Source organism: Octopus sinensis, linkage group LG6 (assembly GCF_006345805.1).
Source record: "Octopus sinensis linkage group LG6, ASM634580v1, whole genome shotgun sequence".
In the NCBI taxonomy this organism is placed as follows: Eukaryota; Metazoa; Mollusca; class Cephalopoda; order Octopoda; family Octopodidae; genus Octopus; species Octopus sinensis.
The window spans coordinates 53,979,030-54,003,552 of NC_043002.1; positions in this window are offsets into that span (position 1 = coordinate 53,979,030).

Sequence of the window (24,523 nt, forward strand, 5' to 3'; positions counted from 1 at the left end):
CCGCTTCTGTCCCACTGCCTGGCACCTTGGGCAAGTGTCGTCTACTAAAGCTTCGAACAGACCTTGTGAGTGGACTTGTTAGACGGAAATTGATAGAAGCTAATTGTATAAGTGTGTGCGTGTGTGTGAGTGGATTGGGAGTGAACACCACCCCGTGACAACCAGTATTGATTTGATTACGCCCCCTACCTTAGCGGTCCAATACATGAGACCGATCGAATATGTAACGCACTTGAAAAATAAATATTGGGTTGTCTGATTTATAGTAGCTTAACTTTCGACTTATTTTAGAACATGGTTGAGTCTATAAAATAGGATTTGACTACACCTCCATTTAGAGCACAGTTTAAGATATCTTTTCGTGGAAGAAGGTGTATGTTCCTATTTCCTGTGCTAATTCTGTAACTCTTTAAAATGGAAGATAAGAAAGTTCATTTTCGGCACTTGCTGCTTTGGGAAACAGACAAAAATTGCTGCAGCTCGGCTGGGATGTGTTGCCCCACCCTCAATATTCACCAGATATTACTCCTTCGGATTTCCACTTATTCAGGTCTCTGCAGAATAGTCTTAATGATAAAAATTTCAATTCCTTGGATGACGTAAAAAGATACCTTGATGAATCCATTGCCACGAAACCACCTCAAGAGGGTATTTTCAAGTTAAAGGAAATATGGAGATGCATTGTGCATCTGGTTAATTAAAAATGTAATGGCAAGTATTTATTGACCTTTTTCTTTCCTTTAAAAATCGGCACGAACTTTCCAGACAACCCAATACTTGTGTTGCCTCGTTCGACTAAAACAGCTGCAAGGCGGTTCCCGATCATAGCTGCAATCGAATGACTGGAACAAAAAGATGAAAGTACTGTTAACACCACTATCTCTGTCGCCACTGCGAAATCACATTACCACTAAGATGTTCAATGCAGCCAAAACTTGTTCAGTCAACATCCAATCACCATAGCAAGAACAACGTAAATAATTTCGATGAATAAACTATCTATATAATAAGAACATTTGTCACAAGTAACATTCAGATAGACAGTGTCTCTTATTAGCATCTACTTCAACGACCCAACGAGGGAGCCACTTCACGGCTGCTAGATTTGCTAGGAATACCTTGCAATATGCTTCAAATCATGCAGTAAAGGGAATGACAGCTGTCGATACACCTGAAAAGATAGCGACAGACCTACTGGATCAGGTTTGACCCAGAGCTATATATACAACTCAAAAGGGCAAAATTTACTGCTGTTTTCAACTGGAGATAATATCACGCTGCTTTTTAAAAACAAACTGTGCTGGCAGTGAATACGTGTACTGACAACGCTCAACGAGGCAAAAATGCATATCCATGATTCTCCCCAACCACAGCTGGAACATTTTCGACTGCTGCCAATATAGTATGTTCTTAGAAGCAGCGCGATATTATCACCGGGCCAATGCAGCAGTAAATTTGCATTTTCCTGATGTATTTACATTCAGTAAAATACACGGTTTACTACACTATATATGTTAATCAAATACTGCTTCTATTGCATATAACGGATATATATATATATATATATATATATATATATATATATGTGTGTGTGTGTGTGTGTGTGTGTGTGTGTGTGTGTGCGTGGATGTGTGAATATGTGCATATATGAATGTATTTTGTGCCTGTATTTCAAAGGGCCAGCCTTGTCACGTTCTGTGTCACTGAATCTCTCCACGTTTTTATGGAGTGCTCAGCCACTCGCACGTTAATTTCACAAGCAAGCTGGAGCCCTCATAGTCGTAACCGACGGAATGCTTATATATACGAGAAATCATGATAAACACCAGCTGCTGTCATGTCTTCCCTATCTCCATTTCAATCTTGTGATTGCTTGGAGCCAAAGCATAGGATTTCCACACTTAATTACTACAGACATCTCAGTAACATAATGCAATAAAGTGTTCCATTGATGCTCTTCCTTGTGGCCAAACATTCTATTGCACTCGAAATCTCCAATATTGTGATTCCAAACAAACACAAGGATGAAGTTTACATACAGAACACATGATATCAACAGATGTTTATCATAATTTATCCTATTTTTGATATGTATACCGATATGAGTAATATTACTAATTATAGTGGTATCCTAAATACAATTCAAAGAGACTGGATGAAAATAATCTTCGTGGGGCTCTAATCTCAACAGTAGCAAGTTTCAAATGTAAAAGAATACGCAAGATATATACATGTGTGTGTGTATGTGTTTATATATTTACTACTGACGTAGTAAATATATAAGCAGGTTTAACTTAACTATTTTTCTGTAGATTGAAAAAAAAATGATGAAGACTTAATCGATTTCCGAACTTTATTATGTTCTTTCCAAATGTTTCTGCATCAATTTCACAAATCTCAGAGACATAAGCAGACAATTGCAGTAGCTACAAAGAATTGGAGCTAGAAATTTGCATGCCGTAAGCATCAACACATTAATATCAGTTGGCTATCAACGGGGATATTAGTCCATATAGTATCAAGGTTTGGTATAATATGTCACCTATATAGTAGATATACAGAGATAGCTCATTTTGTTATTTCTCCGTAGATTGAAATAATGATGAACAGCCCTAATTGATTTCAGGACCCTATTGGATTCTAATCAGACGTGTCTCTATCAATTTGACCAATCCCAACAGATCGGTTTGCATACTCAACAATTTCAGAGAACAATGTTGAGTTCTGTGGTATTTGAACTTACATCGCGAATAAAAACACAGAAGAAAAAAAATTAATGCAAGGTATTTTTATTTCATCCAAATCCATAACGACTCTGCCATAATTATCACTATAAATACACTACCTCAATGAAAACAGGAAAGAAAAAAAGACGGCATGTTATAACTGAAATGTTTCCGATCATAGGTCAGCTCGAGCAGAGCTGAGCTAGAGATAAACAATTAACTACAGCCAACAGCACTATTACAGAGAGCTTGAGAAAACCTTTATCTGTGTGTTCTTTTAGTGTAAGACCAAGGCTACAATTACCTATTGTTAATGAATGGTATTTGTGTTATAACACACTGATAATGGGTCCACACAAGAACATCAAAACGGTTATTATCGAATGCTCCGAACGGAAGTTGGCCGGATGGATGTACAGAAAGGTGATTCAGCTCGCAGAGATCACGCATGATCTTCACTCAAATCATTTAATGGTCATTGTACTCTCAACTCTTGTTTCTCTCTTTCTATCTCTCCTTTCTCGCTCTCTCTCTTCTCCCCCCCTCTCTCTCTCTCGTTCGCTGTCTCTGTCACTGTATCTCTCTCTCTATCTGTTTGTCTCTGTTTATTTCTATCTGCATTTCTCTTTCATTGTACTTCTCTCATTAAGTTGTTACAGCCTTCTTGGTTCCACGTGCTTCTCCATTTTTAATTTCTATGCATTTTATCCACCTTATTTCGTTAAGCTACGTTTACATTCATACATATACAGTATACATATATTTACATGCACACATACACAAATTTATATATCCATATACATACATACATATATATATATATACACACACATAAATATACACATATACATATAGGCGAAAGAGTTATATTGCCACCAATGTCTACGTTATATATATATATATATAAATAATGTAGACATTGGTGGCAATATATCTCTTGTACTACTGCATTTTTATAATATTTACAGAATATTCCTACAAATGTCTTTTTTCATCTGCTTAGTAAGAATTATCGAATACGCATTAGCAAAATCCATTATTTTTTGGTGAGAATTTCAGATTCTTTGTTTGAGTTATTGCTAGAATCTTGTGGTTTGTTCATTTTATTATGCATATTTGTCTATTAATTCTAACTTTTTGGTAGGTAACCGCAATTTGAATGAACAAACGTCAGAACCTACACTTAAAAAGGTTTCTAAAATATGTGAACACAATGTAGTCAGTGTATTTGCTTCCCGAATGCCTTTAGTTTATATCTGAATAGCCTTAGGGAGTCATCTATCTATCTATCTATCTATCTATCTATCTATCTATCTATCTATCTATCTATCTATCTATCTATCTATCTATCTATCTATCTGCCTGTCTGCCTGTCGGCCTGTCTGTCCGCCTTGGAGGATTTTAGGCGAACAAATCGACTCCAGGACATATTTTTAAGCCTAGTACTTATAGTATCAATATTTTTGCCGAACCGCTAGATCAAGCGCACATAAACACACCAACACCGGTTGTCTTGCGATTATGAAGAGACAAATAGTGACACATAAATACACACACATATATATATACATACATATATATATACACATATACATACATACATACATATATTTATATATATATATATTAGATATATATATATATATATATATATATATATATTATATATATATATATATATATATGCAAAAAATAGAAAGATATATTTTTCAACATATAAATACTGAACAGTATCTAATAGGGATAAAATCTTTTTAAGACCAGAAAAAATTTCCCGGCAGCCAGCCATGAGCATTTAACTCACACCCCTCCAATATCCGGCTGCAGTGCTCTACCCTTTAACCAAACCTGCCGACCGGCGAAGTCTTCTGCAATTTTTAGTAGTTATAAATCATCCAGAAACGCTAGATGTCATATATATTACGTCATGTGTGTCACGCTGAATCTCCATGAGAACTACGCTTAAGGTTATGCGTGTCTGTGCTGTGTTCAGCCCACGAGTAGGCTTTTCCACAGATCGGATCAACCGGAACATTCGCCGATTTTACTGACGGAGTGCAAGTTAATATACAAAAAGCAACACAAATCACTGGAAAACAAGAAAAATGCTAGCTAACAATCTCAGATCACCAACCCGCGTAGTAAAAAGGCAGCCAGGATTTGCAATTTTGGAAATAGAGTACTACAATGATTCGTCCTTTCCCACGACCTTTTTAACATTTTCAAACCTCCTCAAAACATATACGTGTCGTGATCTCCCGACTTGTAACAGGGCTGGTGATGTGTTATTGATTGAATTGAATATATAGCATTACTTATCTCTTAATTCGGAAGGTTATGGGCACGTAAGTTTGCCGTTTATATTCCCTATCGATCTCACTAATGGAATAAACAACAACAAAAAAAGGAAATATATATATTTTTTTATGTTTATATCCCCATTTGAAATGGTTGATATGACTTTTCCAAGATGCAATTATATTAGTTGTGTTAAGGTACCCTCTTAGATCAATTCTCGTTCCGAACGCTTTCAAAAAGGACATCAGTGTTTATATATGCACACACACAAAAATGCACGCACACACACATATATATTCATGCATACATACATACATACATACATACATACATACATACATACATACATACATACATACTTACATACATACATACATAGATAGATAGATAGATAGATAGATAGATAGATAGATAGATAGATAGATAGATAGATAGATAGATAGATAGATAGATAGATAGATAGATAGATAGATAGATAGATATATGTATGTATAGAGCAATACGATAACGAATGCCGCGGGGTTTCAAATACAGTAATGAAGACAACGGTAATGGAACCACCAGAGAATGCAAGTTATAGTAATGGCACTTAATGTATGATAAGTTGATTAAGCAATGTATAAAAAGATTCAGTAGAAGTTCGAAATGTTTTTTCTCTTTTTATATTTGCTACTCACAGATATCAATAGAATTTTGATTTCACTTTGGCTCCTTCTTCTCTTCTAATATTCCATTCTTTCGCAATACTAGGGTATGTAATGTAATTCACTGATCTACATTGAATTTTTCAATAAACGCTTTCAGATATCAGATTACGTAAGACAGAGCCTCGTGTTTAAAGAATCGAGTAATGTGAAGCACTTCGGTTAAACAGAGTTTGCATGATTCGTGTTTGTTTCATCACCACTAAATATATACAATCCATGTGTGTTTACAGTGTTTGATAACTTTGCTTTGCGATTGTTTATGGTTTCAGTGATTACTACCAATTTTGTTCTGCCAGAAAATCGGAATAAAGCTTTTTGTTGTTTTATTTTGAAACGAATGAAAAGAATCATTTGTGCATTGAAAACCGAAATTTTAGAAACCAGGATATACATACTTACGAAAATGTTCCGACCATTCAAAGCTTTGAATATTGAATATTTACATAAAATTTTATATTATATGCAGTTCTATATGAATATATTTGGATAGGAATTCAATTTGTATTCTATCCTTGATTATTTATCAGAACTAAAGAATATATGACTGGTTACTGGCTGGTCCTAACTTTAACTCGTCGTTGCTAACCATTGACGCTAATACAGATGAGGAAAAATGTCGATTTTCTCACTGTCGATATAATAAATTTTCACTTCTTTAGTTGGAAGAATATTTTCCAGAGCTTCAGAAATAAGAGGGTGGAAGAGAAGAAGATATGCACAGAGCAGCAAAGCGGCTGAATGCTTGCTACAAAGCGGGGAGGATAAAGTTGTCGACAGAGCATATCTACTACATATTAATAAGAATGCTACCTAATAGGAGCTTCCACACCTTTTTTTCTGTGAAGTAAATTCTTCGGCGACCTCCGGCCATGGTAGACGATATTTTCTAAAGGTGGCCCGCGATGAGATCGAAGTGAAAACCATGTAGTTGAAAAGTAAACGTCTAAAAACACAGCCACACTTCTAGATATTGTCATTCTTCACTGCGTTTATCTGTTTTGTTTTCTTTTTTATGTTTTTTCAGTTGCATTTTCAAGCAATATATTATGTTTTTCCACCGGCAAAACCTAGAATGAAAATTAGTATTTATTTTGGATAGCGTTCTTTGTACATTCACACAACTTATTAACAACCCAGGAATGTATTGTGCAACATATTAGTACGTGTATTATGTGCATATGTGTGTTTTCTCCATAGACACATACACATACAAACATACACACGTGTATACATATATATATATATTATATATATATATATATATATATATACGTGTGCATTTCTGTATGTGTATGTGTCCATGGGTTTGTGTATTTATGATTCCTGTGTGTCTGAGTGCATTTATGGCGTATTTGTGTGAGTGTGTGTGAACGTTCACGTGTGACATGTGTGAGTGTGTTTCTGTTGTAAATAGGGTACATATTTCCCTTCAAACATACTACATAAAATTCACGACTATTTTCAAGTTAAATCTTTCTTTCCTTTATTCAGGATTTGTCATATTCCTTTATGTTATTATTGGAACTGTAACGTTCTTAAATCCACTATGCTAACGTATTTAACTTCACAATCTCACTTTCAATATAACACTAGCCCAGTGGTTCCCAACCGATTTTGGGTTATGCCTCACCGAATCATTTCTAAACTCCTAATGCCCCCTTGTGATATTTAATTTTAATTATGCAAAATTTTACTACTATACACTTGGAGGAAGCTTAAAAGGCAATTAACTTTGTCTCTAAACAAGCTTCCAAAGAACATGGCATTCATGAAAAAGAAAAAGAAAAAAGGAAGGACAGTTAAATAAAATTTTAAAAACATATGAGAGAGAACTGAAATGTAGAATTATAAAATATTTTATTATAAAATAAGTAAACTGAAGTTATTGAGATTCTTGTGCTTCACGCCTGCTACAGAGAGATTTTATATTAGGCACCAATTTAGTCAGTTTTAGTTTCAAGTCTCCTCGTTTAGCGTTGTCCAGTCAATTTCTTTTCTTCAATAACAGATCATTTACAGCACTAAAGCCACATTCAGCTAAATATGAAGATGGGGACGGTAACAACAATTTTCTTGCAATGTTGGTTGAATTTGAGTATTTGGTTTCTGTCTCATCACAAAGCCACGATATCACTCCTTTTATATTGAATAATGTTTTAACTGATCCATAATTTTGCATTTCCGAGAGTTCTTGGTATTGTATCAAAACATCAGATATATCTATTAGCATTGGCTGCATCATCCATGTTGGAAAATCAATTTATTTTAAATCAGAAAACCTTTCTTTCTAATCAGAGGCCAATATTTTCAGATGATCCACAATGACAAGTTCAGCAACATCGGTCACCTCACATTTTTTTAGCCAATGAAACTGGTCAAAAATTTTGTCAGAAATATTTTTTGACATACCTCAATGAATATAACAAAACCAAATACCTTCGTCTTTGCATCAACAAGAGTTTTATTTGATCCTTGAAGTTATTTATTTAACATATTCAGTTTTTCAAAGATAATAAATATTTTATCATCAACGGTTAGAAGGTGCACTTCATTTCAGGCTTGTCACTTTAAAAGTCACTAAGAACATAAAATAGTTCCATAAATATTTTCAAGCAAATTCCCCTTGAGAGCTACCTTAATTCAGTTTGAGATAAAAGTCTCATATAGTCTTCATTTTCACAAAACCGCTTGAAAAGACGCTAACATTTGGCATTAGCTTTGATAGCATTGACACATTTTATAACTGGTTTTAGTATCTCATTGAGAACACGAGACATATTTTTGGATGCTAAGTTCTCTCTATGAATAACACAGTGCACAAGAAGCGTTTCTGGATTCTCGTTTTTCATTAATTTTAAGCGGCCTTTTTTCTTGCCCATCATAACAGGAGCACCATCTGCAGCACCAAATATATTGTTCTCTATTGGTATATTGTTGACATCCAAGTATTAGCTCATATATATATATATATATATATATATATATATATATATATCAGTGGCATATTGGTGGATTCTAATGACTTAAAGAAAATCATTTCTTCACCAAATTCAACTTTTAAGAATATAGCTTGCATAAAACTTTGACAAAACTTGGATATGTTTCGACCAAAGATTGATCTAGGCCATCTGATAGGATTATCTAAATCCTTTTTAAGTAAAGCTTTGTGGTATCATAGTCCATTCGAGTAGGGAGTTCTTGTTGAATGAGTTGTATCCAGGTACAGGTGGCTTATCCGGTATTCCTTGAAAAATTTGTCCAGATTTCGTTTAAAGGTGACGGGACCCTTTTCCTCTTTGATCTGTTTTGGGGACAATGTTACATAGGGGAGAGAAATTGTGTTGCAGTGTATTTATGTGTTGTGATCCTGAATTGGGTACGGGAAGTATCGCCCGCGGTCCTTGCCTTGGAAGAATTTTGAAGCTAATGTTGAGGTCGTTAGCAATACGACCTCGCTGCTCTCAGAGTTGATTCATCTATTTGTAATGAGAATTTTCTTGATTTCAGCCTTTCAACAAGTTCACTCTTTTCCTCTATTCTTCTACTAACAGCATTGTCAAGGAGTGGTATGGCTTATTGATAAATCTTTTCAGTATCTTGGTGGTGTTAATACGGCTTCTCGGCTATTTTTTCAAATATTAAATTGGGACATAAAGGGTTTGTATTCCGAGAAATTAGAATATACCAGAAATATAATTGAATAATCAAAAATTATCTAATGACTAGCTATTTTGACCCGTGCTTCGCTCGGGTTTTGTTGGTGATGGGAACCAAACGGTAGCCCCGAGGGACTTGCAACCCTCCTCACACCATTGCCCACCCCATTTTACCCCCAGTGTTAATTTTGGTGCCAATTCGACCCCATCTTCCGCCCCTTAAACCGTTCCCATCCCAAAATGAGACAAATACCCAAGAAATCAAACAACTTTTTCGCATTTCAGCTTAATAGATATTGATTATATATATACTATATATATATATATATATATATATACACACACACAATATATCTAATTAATGATATCTGTTATGATGTGTGGTGGTGGTGGTGATGGTGGTGGGCGATAATAATTCACCGTTCTAAAAGACCTGTGGAGGGAATATTTAAACTTTTCCGGCTGTCAACGCTTTCTGTCTATAGATACAGAGAGACGTACAGTGAGAGAGGTGGTGGGAGAAAGAGTGACAGAGAGACGGCGAAGGCTGAGAGGGTATGAGAGTGGAAGGTGTCAAACGTTGTTATAGAGAGAAATTGGAGGGAAGGAAGGAAAGAGAGAGATTGAGGAAGACAGGGTGATATTCGAAGAGAGAAACGACAAACACTTGTCATAGAGTGAAAACAGCTAGAAAATGTTTTATCAAAATCGATTCATAGAAAAACGAGCAATCCTAAATTTCAGTCCTAAGCATGGTTCTGGGTGTACATGTGTGTGCCTATGTATCTATATGTCTAAATGCATAAACACACACACACATACATACCAAGCTATAGTAAAAGACACTTCCCAAGGTACCACGCATCAGAACTGAACCCGGAACTATGTGGTTAGGAAAGAAACTTGTTACTACATAACCACGTCTGCATATACACACACACACGAACATATGCTTGTTTGCATACACATACACATATATATATGTCTATGTATACACACATACATACATGCATATGTGTGTGTTGTGTGTGTGTATGTGTGTGTGTATGTCTGTTTGTGTGTGTGTGCGTGTGTTCTTACATTTACGTGAATATATATATTTTGAATGTGTGTCTGTTTGAGAGACAAAAAGACAACCAATCATCAGAAATACAAACTCCAAACAAATATTTTCCCATTTCTCTTTACTTAATATTTCTTCCTATCCAATTTCGCCCTCCAAAGTCCCAAGATCTGCTAAGTAGGACAAGTGAAAGCATACTATCACTATTGCTATCACACCACGTGACCCGAATTCGTGAAGCACTTTCCTTTAACAGCTGTCATTTTGTTTCATCAACTGTAGATCGATGCAGAAGTATAGACTGGCGCAATACATATATGAACTACCACTTCATATGTCATGAGTTTTGCTTAGTCCGTAGGAGTTCCCTTTTTATTTTAGTGTATTATGATTTAAACTCATTTCCGGAGATTCTTTCTTGAGATAAACTTACAAAATTATTTATTTTTCCAATTTAATGCTATGGAACCGGAATTCAGTATCAATCTTATGCACCTGAAGGATTTACTTACATATTTTATTTATGTCGATAGAACATCCGCTATCAAGGTATATATGATTCTCGGAGGTTTTTTTTTGTTACTTTGTTTAGACTGTACATATCTTAGTGTTGAAAAGTATGTAACGAAAGATCAATATGAAACACAAAAACAATTGGTGTAGTAGATACTCTCGTCCTCCTCTCTTCCTCATTTTAGTCTTCTTTTCCTTCATCTTCTTCATCACCCTCATCAGCACTTCTCTTCCTCCTCCTCCTTTTTCTTTGTCTTCTTTATTTATTATTATTGTTATTTACCTTTAATCTGCATGTTTGTTACAATCAGTTGCCGATACCCACCCAGTGTCCTAGGGAGATTGAAGGATAAGAGATGTTACAGTTTGACCAAAAGCTTGGGGAAGAGAAACGAAGTGACAGCAGCAGAGGTAGTAGCGAAATATCTTCATGTAATGCAACACGGAAATTTTAATTGATACAGTTTTCCTAAGAATGTGGGCAGTAACTGTCAGCACAATCTTTTGGACTTCCTTGAGACATGGTTCTCCTGGGATGTTGGCTAGATGGTTCTGAGATCCTTTTTTCTCATACTACAATAACAGGAACATTTCTTGCTTTAAGATGCCACATCTTTTGTATTTCAATTTCTAGGTCCTTATATTTATTTAATTTGTCAAATTCCAGTGGGAACACTTACATCTATTAGTCTACAAGTAATTTTTCCTTGTCTTAAAATATTATATTATTATTATTATTATTATTAGTAGTAGTAGTAGTAGTAGTAGTAGTAGTAGTAGTAGTAGTAGTAGTAGTAGTAGTAGTAGAGTAGTAGTATCATTATTATTATTATCTCTTTATCACAGGTTTTGTTGGAGCTACTGGAGTCTTGCTTGCGTAGCGGGCTTACTACTGCAGCCTACAGTACCATGCCATTCGTTCATTTCAGCTGTCTTATACTTTCCTGATAATTCTGGCCGTGCCAAGGCGACAAAACTTTTGAAACAGTTCTGCTGGGCACTCTTTTCCAATTGAGTTTATATTCCACTTGATGCTGCCTGATACTGTTCCTAAGGATCTAACAATAATTGGCACTATCTTCACCTTCTTCATTTTCCATAGCCGGGCTATTGCGTACTTAAGAAAGTTGTACCTATCTATCTTTTCGCCTTCCTTCATGACTATTCGTGGGCCAAAGTGGCATGCAACATCAACTATACAGCATATGTGGTGCACCTTATCCACCACCACTAGGCCCAGTCTGTTATGCTCTAAAACCTAATATGTTTGGATTGGGAAATCCCAGAGCATTTGCTGGTCTCAGTCTCTGCCACACTCTGCGGTCTGTGCTCATACTACGTCTTGCCTCTCACTAGTCCCCACTTTTCGCACAGTTTCCAGTGTAGCAGTTTCCAGTGTACCACTTTCGCTACCTGGTTATGTCGTCACAACTTGTAGTGGTTTGGGGCAAGTCTAGGGCATTCGTTCATGATATGGGCAATGGTTTCATCCATTCTATTGCAGATGCGACTATTATTATTATTATTATTACTACAACTATTACCACCAATATTACTGCCACAACTATTGATGATGATGATGATGATCATGATCATGATGATCATGATAATCATGATGCTGATGATGATGATGATCATGATGAGGATAATGATCATGATGATGATGATCATCATCATGATGATGATCATGCTGATGATGATGATGATCATCATGATGATGATGATGATCATCATGATGATGATGATGATGATGATGATGATGATCGTTATAATTAATCTACTATCAGCAGAATGTGATTAAAGGGAATGTTTGCTGACATATATAGCAGCTCCAACCTGTCAATTATTACTAAATCAAAGCCGGTCAAACGGAGCACTATCCTCAATGACTTGCCTCCTGTATTATGTATCCAGGACTATATGATCATCAGTATAAACGTCTCTTTTATTTAAAAAACAATACAGAATTACGTGATGGGGAATTAGCTATTATGTCTAGCAAGTCAAACCACTATATAAAAGTCTTTGTTTTGTGATGAGTATTTTTACATTCACTACAGATAAACAAAGACAGATAGGTAAGCATGCAGACAAGTGATACACACGTGTATGCAGGCACTGATACATAGGTGCACGTATACTTGTATACAGACAGTGATATACAGATGTAAATGCATGTGAGTATGTCCACACGTATATATATATATATATATATATATATATATATATATATATATATATATATATATATATAGTTAATCCAAACAAGAAAACACAAACAAACAAAAAAACACAACAACGCGAGGACGTGGAACAAATAAAGTATTATTGGACGCTCAGGAAAGAAGGGAAGAAGGAGGGTATATATATATATATATATAGAGAGAGAGAGAGAGAGAGAGAGAGAGAAAGAGAGAGACAGAGAGACAGAGAGACAGAGAGAGACAGAGAGAGAGACAGAGATGCGTGTGTATGTATGTATGTATACACGAATGAGTGAACACATGAGCACATTTATTTGGAAGTACATGTATTATTCAGAAAGAAAACAGTTTGATTCGGTTTCATGCGAGTTGAAGTTTGGCAGGCATCCGGTAGCTATCTTGGACTTCTTGTATCTTTCTATTCGGAAATCTGAAGCCTGAAAGAGACGAGCCTGCGAAACTTTAAGTTGCATAGAACCGAATCAAATTCTTCTAAATAACACACACACACTCACACACACACACACATAGACACACACACACACACACACACACACACACACACATATATATATATATATATATATATATATATATATATATATATATATATATGTAAATATAATGTGTGACATTCGGGAGCCATGATAAAACTCCGAGTTTCGGATGTCGGGGTGGAAACCCACGCCGGCATCTCTTCAGTTATCGGGCCATCGAAAAAAATGCTATGAAAATGACCGTTAAACAAATGGTAATTACTGTGTGATTGACCGTTATTAAGACAAAAGAGCTATTTGAATGACCGCTAAGTAATAGAACTTTTTGTCTTAATAACGATCAATCACACAGTAATTTCCCTTTGTTTAACGGTCATTTTCATAGCATTTTTTGATGGCCCGATGCCGGCGTGGGTTTCCACCATGACATCCGGGACTCGGAGTTTTATCATGCCTACCGAAAAATTAATTGTAACATACTATATTTACAGGCAAACTCCTCTATTTACATTATATCAAGGTATCTTTCATTCTTTTGTCGTCTCACCATTTCTATCAGTAGAATATGTATAGCCGTACATACATAGATTGATAGATATATATATGTATATACATGCATACAGATCGATACATACGTAAGCAGGCAGACAGACAGACTTACATAGATATAAATATATGTTTATGTAATTATTTGGTTTTTAGTCTGTATACGTGCGTGCGTGTAATGGGGAAATCTTTTTGCAGGAGCAAAAAATATGTTACATAGACTAGCATATTGATATATGATAATGATGAATAAGTGTCTATTTATTTACATGTACGTGATTATGAATGTGGAGTTGTTTATCTATCCTAGGGTATACATTTTCCAATATCGATCATAGGAATACTGATGAATATTCGTAAAATAAATTAAATTTTGATCCACAGAATCTCATAGAGATATCGATCTCCAATTAAGAAGTTCGTAGTCGTCTACTGTAGTAGACACATATATAACTCTGAGGTCAATTGATGTTAGATGACTGGCAAAGAAAGTGCTTTGTATTTATCTTTATATTTATCTTATAAACATACCAAGCACGTCGAATTTTATTCATAAACGACAGAGCTAGTTGCAGTTAAAGGTTTGGTTTCCAGAATCAGTGTTGTTCATCTTTCTGTTCCTGCTGCCGCTGCTGTTGTTGTTATTGTTGGTGGTGGTGGTGATGTTGGTGGAGGTGGAGGTGGCGGCAGCAGTGTTGGTGGTGGTGGTGGTACGGTGAATGTGTTTAATTCCGGCTCAAATCCCATCGAGTAGAGAAATGATGGCATGCACGTATTACAGATGTAATCATCTCCTCCTACCAACAGTCGTAGTATGTTTAGGCGAACATCATCCACAGTACCCCTTCTTTCACTTTTAACTCTTCGTATGTAATTTGAAGGGGATTTTGCTGCTATTTCTGGCAGGTTGACTGAACATATAGAGGTTATTGTAACCGATGGTATTTCGTTTCAAACTCAGTTATTATAAAATGTTCCAACTACGACAATGCAATATTTTTTATAAAGTAAGATATCATTAGCTATCAGCCAGAAGCAGTACTTGTATTCAGTGTTCGGCTTGCCAAGACTCTCCAGTTCTCTCTGTATTGAATTGCATGCATAGAATCAGCCTTTGGTACCGGACCTATCTTTAATGCGTCAGTCTGTCAATTTATATTTTAATTATCACACTCAATGTCTGTACACTCAATGTCTGTACCTTGCTTGTTCGGCGGTAGGCTGCAAGATGTCTCTGCGAAATCACCGGATGTTAAAACCCCATAAAGTCTTAGACAGCCGAGACAACTCACCCCAAATGCCATTCTGGAGTGATGGACATCGACGTTTGCCATTTATGTGGCTTATCAACATCACGTACCAGTACTCTATTTGAGGCGAACTGAATTGCCAGTCCATGTCTATATGCAAATAGTGTTAAAAAAATCATTTGTTTGTATGCCCGGACGATGCGTGTGTTCGATAATGTTTACAACACTAGCGCTGCTTTTATTTCATATTTGAATTTACATTTTAATATACTGTATTTTTACAGGAAAATATTGAAACAATATTTATCAGTCTCTTCACCTTACTAACTAATTATTACTATTTAGCATTTTTAAGGGGTCAAATATAAACTATGCAAATGTATCAGTAAAATACTAAATTCTTAAATATATATCATTATTGCACCAAGGAATATCGAGCCATGTACATATATGTCAGTATCCATTCATCATTGTCTCGGCAAGTATGAAGTGTTCTATGCTCCACTGAAGAAATCAAAATAGGACGCAATTTACCTGACGCAATTTACATGCTTATAGGCAAATTAATAATACTTATAATCAATCATCATTGCATATTTATGTATAGTTCTATACATTCAAATTGCTTTAACTCACTAGTCTTATAGTCAATATTAACAAACTACATGGCTCATGCATATGTGTTCTATCACACGAAACGTTAAACTGTGAGGTTACAAAATCTGTTTGTCAAGTTTGTTTTAAATTTTGTCGTCGCTGAAAAATAACTAATTTCACATTGTATTATTTTTCAGAAAATCGGAAACACATTTTTTTACATCAAATATCATATATATGAGAAGCAAATATATTGAATCGAGAATTGTAGACTCACCTTACACAATGCGAAACTACTGAGATGTATAGCTGATTTGTGAGCTGTTATTGTAGTTCGTTGTCACCACCATGTTTACGACAATAAAATATAATTCCAATATATCCTTATTGGACTCTAAATAGATTGGTAATGGCTGCCAGACTTTTACATATATCTAAGCTTCTCGACTTGAAAGAATGTTTATTCATCTCGTTGAATGCTCCTCATTAATGAACATAGAACGTTCAAAAATGGCCTTTTCCGTTGTTGATCATTTTTCTTTTCTTCTTCTTCTTCCAAAAATAGGTCTTTTGAGGGCGTGCTGTCGACATGTCTGTTACATATACAAGAATTGCATAATACTAATAGCATAGGAAGAGCGTGATAACAAAAGTGAAAGAGAAAGAGAAAAGAGCGGGAATAAAAGAAGAGAAAGGAGAAAAACCAGAGTGAATCACTAAACAGTAAAGGGTTATCACAAAAAAAGAACAGAATGACTAATGTCTAAAATGTATGATGAGAAATCAGTAGTTCAAGAGATAATGGAAATAAAATACTAATGGACTGAAGTCTACACAGAAAGAGAAGCAAATAGTTTGACAGACTAGTATGATTTGTTGTCTTACATATATTTATATTGAGAAAGGTTGAAAAGCGAATTGAAAAACAAATATTATAGAGAATGGGAGCGTTGAAGTAATGACTTATTAACAATAGCTATGGATTTGTTAAAACCCAATTTCAGTGTAGATAGTTACTTTCTGATATTGCTACGGTAAAAAAAGCTATTACAAACTACGAGATTGGAATGTTATTTGACCAGTAATGATGAGAGTCAACTAGTATATTGATGACCATTATGAAGTAATATATTACTGGTTTCAGTCATTAGAGAACAGCCATACAGGGGTTTTACATTCAAGTGTTTACGTAGTCGATTATATTGTTCTCAGTGCTCATGCCAGTCTGTCACTCCTTTCACTTATTTCATTGCTCTCTGTCTATAAAAACTAGCGTTACGTATTTGCTACGGAAAATATCAAAGGAAAAGCAACACACTCACATTGTGTTTGTGTGTGTGTATTTGTTTATAAGAGTGTATAAAAACACGAAGAGCAGGGCCCTTTCCAGGACGTAAGAAGGCCTATCGATGGTCTTCTCTTATCAACAAACATTTTATGCCTTATGATTTTTATCAAACATGCGGACCACTGGTAATAAATTACTTTAATAATTTTTACCCTATATATATATATATACATATATATATATATATATACATATATATATATATATATATATATATATATATATATATGTGTGTGTGTGTGTGTGTGTGTATGTGTGTGTATGTATGTATGTATGTATGTTTATATATATATATATATATATATGTGTTGTGTGTGTGTGTGTGTGTGTGTGTGTGTGTGTGTGTGTAATACAAAATGAGACGAGAACGCAAACCATCCGGAAAGCTACGTGATACAAAAAGGGACAACAAAACATCCAGATAGACGATACAAAGAAAACAAGGGAGGGTCAATCGAAGTTTTCTTTCTTCAGTCATGCACCAGATTATCCTCGCAATTTCGGCTGATTATTCTTGAGATTGCTCAAATCTGGCAAGCCCCAAGGAAAAACTAAGCTAATATCATTAGATTCCTTGGAAGAAAGCGGCGAATGTACACAAAAACAAGGACGGAAAAAAACGGACAATGTTACACAAATATAAATACGATAAAAATACAATAAAAATGATAACAGGGCATAACAAAAGGTATCTTTCGACTAAGAACGAATTGAATCAAGCTGGCGCATGTGGAAACGAAACCTTACGCGTTATGCAGCTGTGAAAACCTCGTCTTTAGAAGTCGGTGGGTTGCGTCTGGAGCCAAGATTGTATCTTGGAAATAAGTTCATCATCATCCGAAAATTACTTTTCCTTCAAAAAAGACCTCATGGTTGAAAATAGGTGGAAATCGATTTTGTGTGGGAGGTCGGGAAAGTAAGTGTAAGGAGGAAGGATTTCGTAGCCGTAGGAGTGTGCTTTCAGCTGGGCAACATACGCATTGTGAATTCGGGCGTTGTCTTGGAGGAAGCAGTCTCCTTTGGTCAGCATACCACGCCTCTATGTTTCCATAACGCCCCACAATTACTGCTGCAAAGAAGCATAATATGTCCCGTTAATTGTTGTGCCCTTTACCAGAAATCCATCATCACTACTACGCGTTGGTCCCAAAAGACTGTGATAATATCCTTGCTTGTTGAGGATTGGACACTCGCCATCTTTGGAGGTGGTAAGTTATCATGCTTCCATTACATCGACTAGACTTTAGTCTTAGGATCATAGGAATGGATCCATGTTTCAACCCTCCTCGTTTTCTTGGGCATTGCCAAAACAGCGTGGGAGCAATTGTCTCATTCATGCTTCCAAAAAGGTGTGAGCATCCGAGTAGTCCATCGTACAGACAACTTCAGCCTATGCAAATGGTCGTTAATGATTTTCTCCACGGACCCTACACTTATTTTCACTTCTTGGGCTAGTTTCCGAATAGATATGAGGCGATCCTCCAAAACGGCGGCTTCTTCCTTTTATCCAAAAATGATAAATGTTAATGATATATACCTTAAACGCTATTATCATCCAGTATTCGTTTTCAGGTGTGAAAATAGTGTAGGTGGCTGATGGTCACAGACCACAAGGTAGTTGACGATTGATAAGAAAGTTTTGAATGCATTTATATGTCTCGCATCTGGCTGGAGTTTGGCTTTTATAAACAGAGTTGCACTTTTTCTGTATAAAAGTTTCCTGTTATCTAAAAGTGATAAATATTAAAGATATATTCCTCAAATGCCAATATCATCCAGTATTCTTTTTCAGGTGTAAAAACAGTGTGGGTAGCTGAAGGACACATGTCATAATGTAGTTGACGATTGATAAAAAGATTTTGAGTGTGTTTATATGAGTGACTTATAAGTAAAGAATGGAGTGTATTTGCGCATTTATGCATTTATGCTTTATGCCAATTTTTGTAAAAGCTAGAAAAGATGAAAGTCCAAAAACACCAATTGTCAAGTCCAAGAATTTATATTTCGAACATACGATGTGACACGAGTCGCAGCTCAAGACCTTCCTGACAGGAACTGTTGAAGGGAAGAGAGAGAGAGGAGAGAGAGAGAGAGAGAGAGAGAGAGAGCGAGAGCGAGAGAGAGCCCGTCAGAGATGTTTGTCAACTGACGATATCAAATAACTAGAATGGAAACAAAGAGACCGGCTGATTGTATGCACACAGTACAACACAAAGGGAAGTAGAGAGTCTTGGCAAGGCGACTAGAAACTGAAAACAAATTGAGAAAGAGATCTTCAAACAAAACAAGCCTAAATGTCTCTGCTCACCGGACATCGACATGAAACTTCGACAATTCAGGTCTGTAATGCAATTCATATGCTACAAATGTATTCCGGAGAGAAAGGCCACTGTACACAAGAACAAAATCGCCAGGGAGAGGAAAATTCTTATGAGTTGGCGAAAAAATTTCAAATCGCCTTCACAAACAAATTGAAAGAGATGAAACATCCTGCCTGAAAATCAGATTTCGCTACGGCAAAATTTCGCAACCTTCTGCGTGAACAAACCACCATTGTTCCTAAAATTGGTTTATTATTATATTTTTGAAACGGATTGCTTGAAGCTCACTAACTTCCTAGCCTTGATCCCTGTGTGTGTGTGTATGTGTTTGTGTGTATGTGTGTATGTGTGTGTGTGTGTGTGTGTGTGTGTTTGTGTGTGTGTGTGTCTGTGTGTGTGTGCATGTGTGTGTGTGTGTTTGTGTGTGTGTGTGCGTGCGTGTGCTGTTCTTTGGACAGTTATTGAGAGTATTCTTCCTATTGTCGCTCTTGAAGCTATGCTATGCTTTTTGTTTAAATATTTATATTGTTCTCGTAATTATGGTTCGCTGTTACTATTTTGTTTGTTTACTTGTATACATGCTACATTTTTATGGAAAATATTTCCTAACATTAAAAAATGTTCTGTTTAATGTGATTCAACACACGTACTCAATCATTATTTAATTATTATATTATAGCTAACTTTATCGCAGAGATAAGAATTTAAATGACATATTGAGTAGATCCACCACAAAGAATCTAAAGGAGCAAAAATTCTAAAAAAGGAACATTATTTTAAACTGAAATTGGTTCCTCGCGTGTGATGTTTCTTCATCTATTTTGTTTATCGGAAATAAAATTTAGTTAATGTGCTGAACGGCAGGAACGAGTCTATAATTTTGCTAAAACAGAAGTGTATTGTGCATAAACATAAGCAAAACCTATAATGAACTATAGAATGCTATTAGTCAAGGCATAATCACACGCAGCTTATTGTTATTATACATTATATAAAGTAGGTGTAAGCATAGTTGTCTGGTTAAAAGGTTCGCAATTATATGGTTTCGGGATCAGTCAAATTGCACCATACTTTCTTGCAAGTGTCGTCTTCTAAATCTCTTCTACAGTCGCGGGCCAACCTATGACTTCTAGTGAATTTGGTAAACGGAAACTGTGAGAAGCTGGTCGCAAATGTATGTGTGTTTATATGAGTGTATGTGTGTTTTAGTATTTATATTTGCGTTTGTCCTCCTCTGCAACGCTTAAAACTGGTGTTGGCTTTTTTACATCCGCGTAACTTAGCGGTTCGTCAAAACTCAGATAGAGTACCTACCAGACGTAAAACAAGAGTTGGCGTCGATTTGTTCAACAACATCTTTCAAGGCAATGTTCCAACACAACCGCAGTCCAATGATTGTTACAGTTAAGTGTAAACACTGAAACTGATACATCTATTGAAGTTGAAAAGGCAATGCGATCCAAATAGTATGAGATTTATTTACATTTACATTTCAGACGTTATTCAATTTTTATTTTCAGCAATTTGCAACATTATTACGAAAAGTTTAGTTAAAATAGTGGCAAAATTTTTCTCCATATATATTACTTGTAGGTACACCGTATTTTGTTATGCAATCAAAATATACTACAATTGTGCTTACATTTAGACGTATTCGGAGATGAAACATCGTAGCAAATCAGTACTGGCTATAATTTCTATAGATCTGTTAAGACAGCCTTAATATGTGATTTAATAGCACTGCTAACACAAGTAGGATACAGTGTTGATTTATAAAGCGTTTAATATACAGTGTAGTATATTATGGCTGCATAACGAAACGCAGTGCCGCTACAAGTCATGTGCATACAAGCTGCCAGGAATGTGTTTAATATGTAAAATTGGTATATACGATAATATTACACTGCTATACTTAGTGGCTATTTAAGCAATGAGTTCGTACTTGGTTAATGTGTTGGATATGATGTTGATGAAGGAGCAAGAAATCCTGAAATAGGGCATACGCACCCATCACCTATTTCTCCATCTTCGATTGCGTTGTTTTTTACATTAGGCGTACCTACAGATATTACACATTTATATAAGATGAGCAAAACATCGTAGCAAATGGACGGTGCTGAGTTGTCAAACATTTAAACTAAATTTTCTCAAAGAAACATGTCCGATCGTCCCATAGGCCTCCCATTTGAGAAATACAGATTTAACCTAAATTTGAGACACCAGCGAAAGAAGAAATAAAGATAGAGTTTTTTTTCTATTCCAAGAAAACGATTTTACAAATGCACTTTCCCACGGCTATTTTTGTAAATTTTTCAAGACTCATACACGCCCTGATAACGTCGGTATCTACATATCAAATTTGAGCGCAATCGGATGGAGGATGCCCGAGATCCTAGAAGACACACACAGAGACAAGACAGAACGGATTTTATATAATAGATAATAGTTACTAATAGACTATTCATTAATGTCACACTTTTTCATTGTATAACCAACAGATAATATATATATATATATATATATATATATATATATATGAACAAATACCCCTAGATCATAATCAAATTCACTTATGAATTTACTAGAATACAACATCTATTTGGCTTAAGCTGTACGGGTACATATTCCCCCTTAATTACTCGTATTCGACGTCGATTTGAAATCCACGGAAACATACAAATTTGAAATCTGTAGGAATATATAGATACTGTCATTATTATGCTTAACATGCATGTTGCAACTACTTAAAATTAAGAGCACTATACCTCTTGAGAGCTAAGTGCTTTGATCATAGTGATAAACATTGACCAATAACCAATTAAAATAATTGATTCTATCAATTTCTGAAAATATTAAAACATGGCGTAATATTTGTTAATACTATAGGTTCTGAGTGAATATAATATATTCTTAATAAACATATGGACGTAAATAGACCTATTAGCATATATATATATATATATATATATATATATATATATATATATACATACATACATATATATGAATATATACAAGCATATATTGGTACAGGACTTCAAAAATCCGTTGAACAAAATGAGAAACGAAAACTAAAACAAAAACATAGAAACGAACTTTTTTCGAACAACGAAAAAAAAAACAAACAAGCAGAGAAACGAGATATGCAACATAAAGAATATTCCCCTTCACAAGTTGTCCCTGTTTCGTCGTACTCAGCGTTTTGAAGGCAAGGACAAAACGCGACTTCGTTGCAACAGTCCTTTCCGCGAAGCAAATTAAATAAAATTTGGGATTTTTTGCGGAGAGTGAAAGTGGTAACAAGAACAGGACAGTGAGAAAGAGCAGTAAAAACAAACAGTGAGGGCTGTTAGGCCAATACGATAGAAACGTTAATATGAACGCTAGGAAGACGAGCTTATGAAGGAGACAGTATAATTACGTTTTGTCTTTACGAAGGTAGGGGAAAGAAAGATAGATTCTCTTTCGTCACGTGTCAGCGACGAGAGAGTCGAGGAGGCGGAGTGAGAGAGAGGGGGAATGGTAAAGAGGAAAGGAAAAGAATAGGGAAAGGTGGGAGAGAAAACCAGAAAGGATGAAGAACAAGAAAGGGAGATAGTCAGAGAAGAGAGAGTAAAGACAGAAGAGTGCATATCGTAATTATTACGATAAAACATACTTGGAATATGTATATATATATATATATATATATATATATATATACGCATGAATATAGTGTTGACGTCATAAGAATTTATAAACTTCGAGAGAATGTAAAAGATTTTGTGTTTTTGGACTAGATAAAACTATAAATATTAGCGAGTGAATAATAAATTTAAAAAAACCCTTTGGCTACATCTCGTTGAAGTCTGCCTGTGGGCTCGAACCCATACTACTGTAAGCATGACATTATTGGACTAAATTAATCTTTCGAATTTCACTAAGCATTTTAGAAGCTTCATGCTTACCAGCGAGAATTTTATATTTGCTATTATGTTAAACTGTCCTGTGTACAAATTTGGCGAAATGCGTTTCTTTTTTCAATATTAAATGTTGCTTGCAATCGCCGGTTTTTTTTTTTTTTGTCAAACTATCGTATCTCCTGCTGCTTGGCATGCCAAGATATGAAAATTTTCAAAGTGTAGTACAACGATTTAGCATTTTTTTAAAGTGTTGTAAGTACCACATGCTACAGTTTTGCAAATATATTTCTGACTGAAAATATCATACATGCTGGGAGGTACGATTTTCTGCACCCAGCAAAGTATCATTGTTAAGCTGAAACAGTTGTTAATGTAAAAAGAAATAGAATGGTGAAACTCTTTTCATTTTCTGAAAATGAACATTTTGGAGTTACGACAATTATGCATAGTATTCGTCAAAAGAATTAATGAACTTCGAGGAAATAATTCTTTTTCATTTTTATTATTGGAATATGAAACTGAAAGTAAGTATAATTTTAAATTATAGCGTGTAAATATATTAGGGTAAAAAGCACTGCAGATAGAAAAAATCCCATTCGTTTTTATAGAGAAGATGCCTGTATATTTACAATAAAGAAGCAGTCGTACGTTATCACAAACCCGACAAGGAATAGTAGTTTGAAGATTCCTAAGACTACACACTTTATTCAAATAAGGGACTCGTTAAATATCGTCCTTGATGCTATATGGGCGAGGATGTAGCAGAGTATCTTAACACGAAAATTTCGTGCTTACAAGAACATCATAGGCATAGAGTTAAACCAAATCAACGACAATACGAACAACTATAATTGTGCAACACAGAGAGGAGTCAAAATATATTATGAGCCTGACT